This window comes from Equus caballus, chromosome 16, assembly GCF_041296265.1.
Source record: "Equus caballus isolate H_3958 breed thoroughbred chromosome 16, TB-T2T, whole genome shotgun sequence".
In the NCBI taxonomy this organism is placed as follows: domain Eukaryota; kingdom Metazoa; phylum Chordata; class Mammalia; order Perissodactyla; family Equidae; genus Equus; species Equus caballus.
In genome coordinates this window covers 28,551,794-28,557,793 of record NC_091699.1, presented here as the reverse complement: position 1 = coordinate 28,557,793, position 6,000 = coordinate 28,551,794, and positions in this window count along the sequence as shown.

Sequence of the window (6,000 nt, the reverse complement as noted above, 5' to 3'; positions counted from 1 at the left end):
GCATGGCTTTTGCCAAGCGGTGCCATGTCCGCACCTGGGATCCGAACCAGCAAACCCCAGGCCACCAAGAAGAGGAATGTGCAGACTTAACTGCTGCACCACCAGGCTAGCCCTGTTATTATTTAATTGTAACTTTTAATTCCACAAATTGAAGACAAGACTAGGAATTTACACATGTAAACTATTACATATAAATTCCCTCTAAGGCAAATTCTCTCCAAAAACCTGGAACAGTGAGAGGCAGCCTCTTAGGTGGTGCCTCTGTGTCTACTGAGCGTCAGGCGCTATGCTATGTATCATGTGGGTTATTTTGTTTAATCCTTACAACATCCTCCTGGAGGCAGTGACATTTTTTGTTGCTATTTGCAGATGAAGATGTTTTAAGAGTAGAAAGGTTGAGTAGCTTGCCCAATGTCACCCGTTTAGTAAGTGATAAAGCTGGGATTGTGGTCCAAGCAAATGGACTCAAGGGTCTATATTCCTCTCCCTGTACCAATCTTATTTCCAGCAGTGAACATGTGTGCCAGCGCTCTGCTGGGTACTTTAATGTGGATTATTTTTTCAACCTCCACAACAGCCTTCCAGGCCTCCCCCAGTTTACAGAGGAGCAACCCGAGTCTTATAGCCTTTAGAGATGTTGACCAAGGTCTCATAGGAAGCAAAGTGGTGGAACCAGGACGGGCCATAAGCTGGCTGTCCCCAGAGCCCAAGTTTCTAGATACCAGGTTCTATTCCTTCCCCGCCAGTTTAAGGTTTGTCCTGGGAGGTGGCCAAAGTGTCATTTTTTATAGGTTTCCAACCGATAAATAACATAGTTCTATGCTTTTCATTAAACTATGAATCAGGGCCGTGCCACAGGTCTGTAGTGACCCAGGGGGAGAGATGTGGTATAGATCAGTGCTTCTCAAACCAGTGGCCATAGGGAAGGACCATGTATTTTTAAAATGTCCAGTCCATCATGGTCCCACTGCACGTGGATAGTGGTGCAGCTGGGGCCGCACACAACTCACTAGGGAGTTGGCAAGACCCAAAATTCAGAGACAAGACCACGGACCTATGCTTAGATGTCGGTAATGTCAACTTGCTATAAAAGTTTCTAAACGTTTACTCTGAATTTCTGTACGTGTATAATTGTAGACAGTCCCGGCTGTGGACCACCCAGAATCATCGCTAAAAATGAGATTTCAGGCTCAGAATTGAGGAGGCACTCATTCTAGCTCCTAACTTTAGCTTGCTGTGTGGCCATAGGAAAGTCATCCTCTCTGAGTTCAGCTCCTTCATCTGTCAGTGGATGGGTTTGGGGCAGATAAATACAAGATCCAAGCCGCTCGGGTTCCGTGTTGATTTTAAGAGTATTCTGCACAAGTGAGGCCAGTGGCCAGCAGTATAAGAACATACATTTAGAACAGACAGAAAGTGGTCTGTTTCTTGACAAAACCTGACACAGGTGGCTCAGGAACTTTGCCTAATAAAGGGCTCTTGTGATTTCCTGCCTGTGTGTCCCTTTGTTTGACCAATGCATTTCAAGGGCGCAGGAGGAGGTTGACTATGCTGAGCAGCAAAGCATGCCCAATGTGCCAGAGTGAGTTGTGTGTGGTCACCCTCTGAGTTTAATTACAGTGATAGTTAAAATAACAGGAAATATAATGAGGTTTGTAAAGAATCATTCCCTTGTTGCTTGTTAAGTGTGGTTTATTTCAACTTGGTCAGGAAGCTGGAGCCGGGTCCTGGGTTTCTATATCAATGGTGTTTGAACAAGCAATGCAAGGGCCTCCACTTATCTCGTAGCTTCAGAGAGATTCCTTTATTCTGTGTTTTCTGAATCCTTACCGTCTAAAGTGTGGTCTCACAGACCAGCAGCCTTGAGAGCTGCTAGGAACTTAATAAAAATGTGGAGTGTCATGTCCCACCCAGGACTGAGTGAATTAGAACCTGCATTTTCACAAGGTCCCCAAGTGAACCAGGCACATTCGAGTATGAGAAGTGCCACTGGAGTTGCTCCTGGAAAGGGGAAGTGGACGACCTAGTCATTGGAGAAGTAACACTCTTGGTGGCCTGTTGTATGGCAGGCCCTCTACCGGACACTGGACTGGGGTCTGACGGGGACAGATCTGGTCTCCTCACAGAAATATGGCCACTCAGTCATTTCTGTCACACTGAATTTGGTGCTCTGATAGGGCACATGAAAGGTGCCACAGCCATACAGATCAGGGACGCCTGCCCTTCCCCATGGAGGTCAGCGAAGGCTTCCTGGAGGTATGAATTTTAAGCCAAGATACAAAAGTGTAATAAAAAAGAACGGGGAGATGCGGTTGTTTCTAGTGGGGCCTGGGTGTGGGCGGGACAGGGGTTTGCTTTGCTTTCTGCCCTGGAAGGAGTTACAGGCAGGGCTATAGTTGGCTCCTGATTCCCTTAGAGCAGTGGCTGGTAAACTGGCCCACGGGGCCTACTCCAGCCTACTATTGATTTCTGTAAACAGTGCTTTATTGGAATTCAGCCGCGCTCATTTGTTTACATATTGTCTATGGCTGCATTTGTAATACGACAGCAGAGTCGAGCGGTTGCCACAGAGACTTTATGGCCTGCGAAGCGAAAAATATTTACTGTCTGGCTCTTTCCATGAAAAGTTTGCAGACTTCTTTTCTAGAGCAGTGGTTCTCAGAGTGTGGCCTCCAGCTCAGCGGCATCAGCATCACCTGGGAACTCTCTAGACATGAAAATTTCAGGCCCCACCCCAGACCCTTTGAATCAGACCCTTTGGGGATGAGGCCCAGCCATGTGTGTTTAACAAGCCCTCCAGGTGATTCTGATGCAAGTACTGTTTGAGAAACACTGCCTCAGACCCAGCTCCTCTGTTCACCTAGTCATCTTCTCCCCAGACTGGGAGGTGCCTGCATGCCTGGCTCCTTCCGTCCTTCAGGCCCCGGCTCAGGGGACCCCCCCTTCAGAAAGGCATTGATTGAACACCCAGTCTACAGGTGACTCCTTGGCCAGTCTGTCTCATCACCTATTCTTCTATTTCTCATGGTACATATGCTGTTTCCCCCACTTATTACCCTTTTTCTTTCTTGACTATCTGCAGAGTCATTTATTCTCTCTCCACTTCAGTTTCCTTGTCTGTAAAATGGGGATGGTAACAGTACGAATGCTTTCAGGTTATTACGGGGAGTAAATGAATTAACATACATTAAGTGCTTAGACTCTGGCATTCGTGGGTGTCAGACTAAGAAATAATAGTGTTCTAGAAGTTTCCTGAAGTTCTTTAGCAGGAGTCACTTACCAGACGGACTGAACTGGCCTTGGTTTGGAACCCACGGCTCCTGGACTCTAAGCTATTTTCACTGGGCTCTCTGGCTCTCCTTCCGGTAACTGGACCAATAGAATGTTGGAGCTTGAAGATCATGAGGTCTAACTCTCTAAGGCGAGGGAGCTGGGCCTTGCTCTTAGTAACTGCTGTCTGTTCTGTGTTGTAGAATGCCTACTAAGTACCTTACATGTCTTATCTCTTTAGACCTCACAACCACTCCTTTGCATGCCCAAGTTTAGGTGAAACATCCGTGGCCCAAAGAGTCCCACTTACTTGGCTGAGGTCACACAGCTGGAAAATGGCAGAGTGGCAGCTCACTCCCAAAGGTCGGGGTCAACAGATTACTGAAACTTGGCCTAAAGCATCACGAGCGAGCACGATTTCTCCCTCTAATGGCCCCGTTTGAGGTCGTGTTCTTCTGGAAGAGTAGCGTCTCAGCCCCCAACATTGGTATAAAGCTCACAGCCGTTGTGGCCGCTCTACTGGTGTGGCTTCGGTAGCCTTCTCTTCTCTGTGGACACATGAATCAGGGACCTCTGGATGGGAAATCTCAAACGGACAAGTTAGGCTCATTTCGCTTGTATAGTTTGCTGCTTTCATTATGTTTGAAATTGTTGATACTGAACTTGGCGCTCCAGCATAGCCTTTAGCAGCCAATTAGTTTTAAATCTGGTTGGAGGAAGGGTGGGGGCCAAAAATAAAAAAGTAGATTATGTGGGAAATTGAATTGTGAGGGTTACTCACAAAGATAAGAGCAGTAAAATATGCCCTTACCTGAGGAGACTTCCCCTAAGATGCCTGTGGAAAAATATTAACATGCAATGAAGAATTGCTAGCAAAAACAAATATATAATTGCTTATGGTCTGTGTTTTAAGGGTGAAGCTTCTTCAAAACGAGGCAGGCATGAGACTGATGGTTACATAAAAGCCAGGTCCTCCTTGTTCAAAGATTTAAACAGTAATAAGAGAAGCTGGCTTTCTCAGGCAGTTCAGCTCAGGACTTTGTAATTACTTTCATTTTGATAACATCCCAAGCCAGGTTATTTTTATTGCTTGCAAAGAAGACATGCCCTCAAGTTATCTAAGAAAAGCCGGTAAAAGGCATGTTCATAAAGGTATTGACCTTAAGATAATAATAAAGTGTGGGGTTGAGAGAGTGTGGGGGCATATTGGGTTTGGGAAGGATTCTGAGGGAAGGGGGTTGTCACTGGGGAGCAGGAGGATGGGAGAAGAATTGGACAGCTGGCACCTGGGAAATGACTGAAATGCATTTGGATTCTTTTCTTTTGTTCTGACTTGGAAGGGCCAGAAATAGCGACAGAACATGGATAACCCTTGTGCCCAGCGCTCACATGGCTTTCCTCGAAGCAGCTTCAGTGTTTTGGAAAATGCGGGAGGAAAAGAAAGGGATTTAAAATGAAAGTGCTAGTTTAGTGCTGAAATCTTAGCTCTCTACAGAAAAGGTCAGTAATCAGAGCTTTTAAGTGGAGCTTCAGTTCTCAGACCTAAAGTACAGACTTTGAGGAAGCACAATGGGACAAGGAAAGCCTCTTTCCTCCTCCTCTGAAATAAATATTGTGAAAATCAAGCCAAATGTGGACGTAAGTCTACACTGTGGGATTCACTGGAGGAAAGTGGCTTACATCATTCAGAACATCTCTCAAAGACCTACTGCAAGATCACAACCCAAGATGGCGAGTGGCTTTCTTTCTTTGGATAACTCTGATTTATTGGTAGTACATGACTGAAGGGCTGTGCTGAGAAGGATTCAGAGGTCACATCTGGCCTCAGCAAGAAAGAGTGCTGCAATTGATTGGCAATGTCTGCCACGGGATGCAAGAGGAGTGTGGTTTCATGTGTAACAGGCAGTGGATGTCACCATTTTAACGTTGAGCTGAGATGCTGTCCCAGAAAGTACTATGCTATGCAAATCTATTAAATAGGTGGGGCAAAGGTCACATTCTTCTTCTTTTTTTTAAAGACTATTTTTGTAGAACAGATTTAGTTTCTCAGAAAAATTGAGAGGAAGGTATGGAGATTTCCCATGATCCCTCTGCTCTCACAAATGCATAGCCTCCCCTGTTATTGACATCCTCCACCAGAGTGGTATATTGGTTACAATTAATGAATCTACATTGACATGTCATTATCATCCCAAGTCCATAATTGACATTAGCGTCCACACTTGGTGTTGTACATTCTCTGGGTTTGGACAAAGGTATAATGACATGTATCCATTCTATAGTATCATACAGAGTATCTTCACTGCCCAAAAAATCCTCCGTGCTCCACCTGGTCATCCCTCCCCACCCCTAACCCTTGGCAACCACTGATCTTTTTACTATCTCCATAGTTTGCCTTTTCCAGAATGTCATGTAGTTGGAATCACACACTATTTACCCTTTCAGATTGAATAATCACATTCTTAACAACTGATTTGGAGAGGTTTAATAGACAAATAGGTTTATTTGCTTAGGTTCTGCAGGTGGATATGTGTCCAATTGTTCTGAAAGCTAACGTGACACTATAAAGAAAAAGTTGGTAAACTTTTTCTATACTGGGCCAGATAGTAAATATTTCAGGCTTCATGAGCCAAGAGGCAAAATCAAGGATATTATGCAGATATTTATATCACCATTTAAAATATAACCGTTTTAAAATGTAAAAACTGTCCTTAGCTTATGGGCCATACA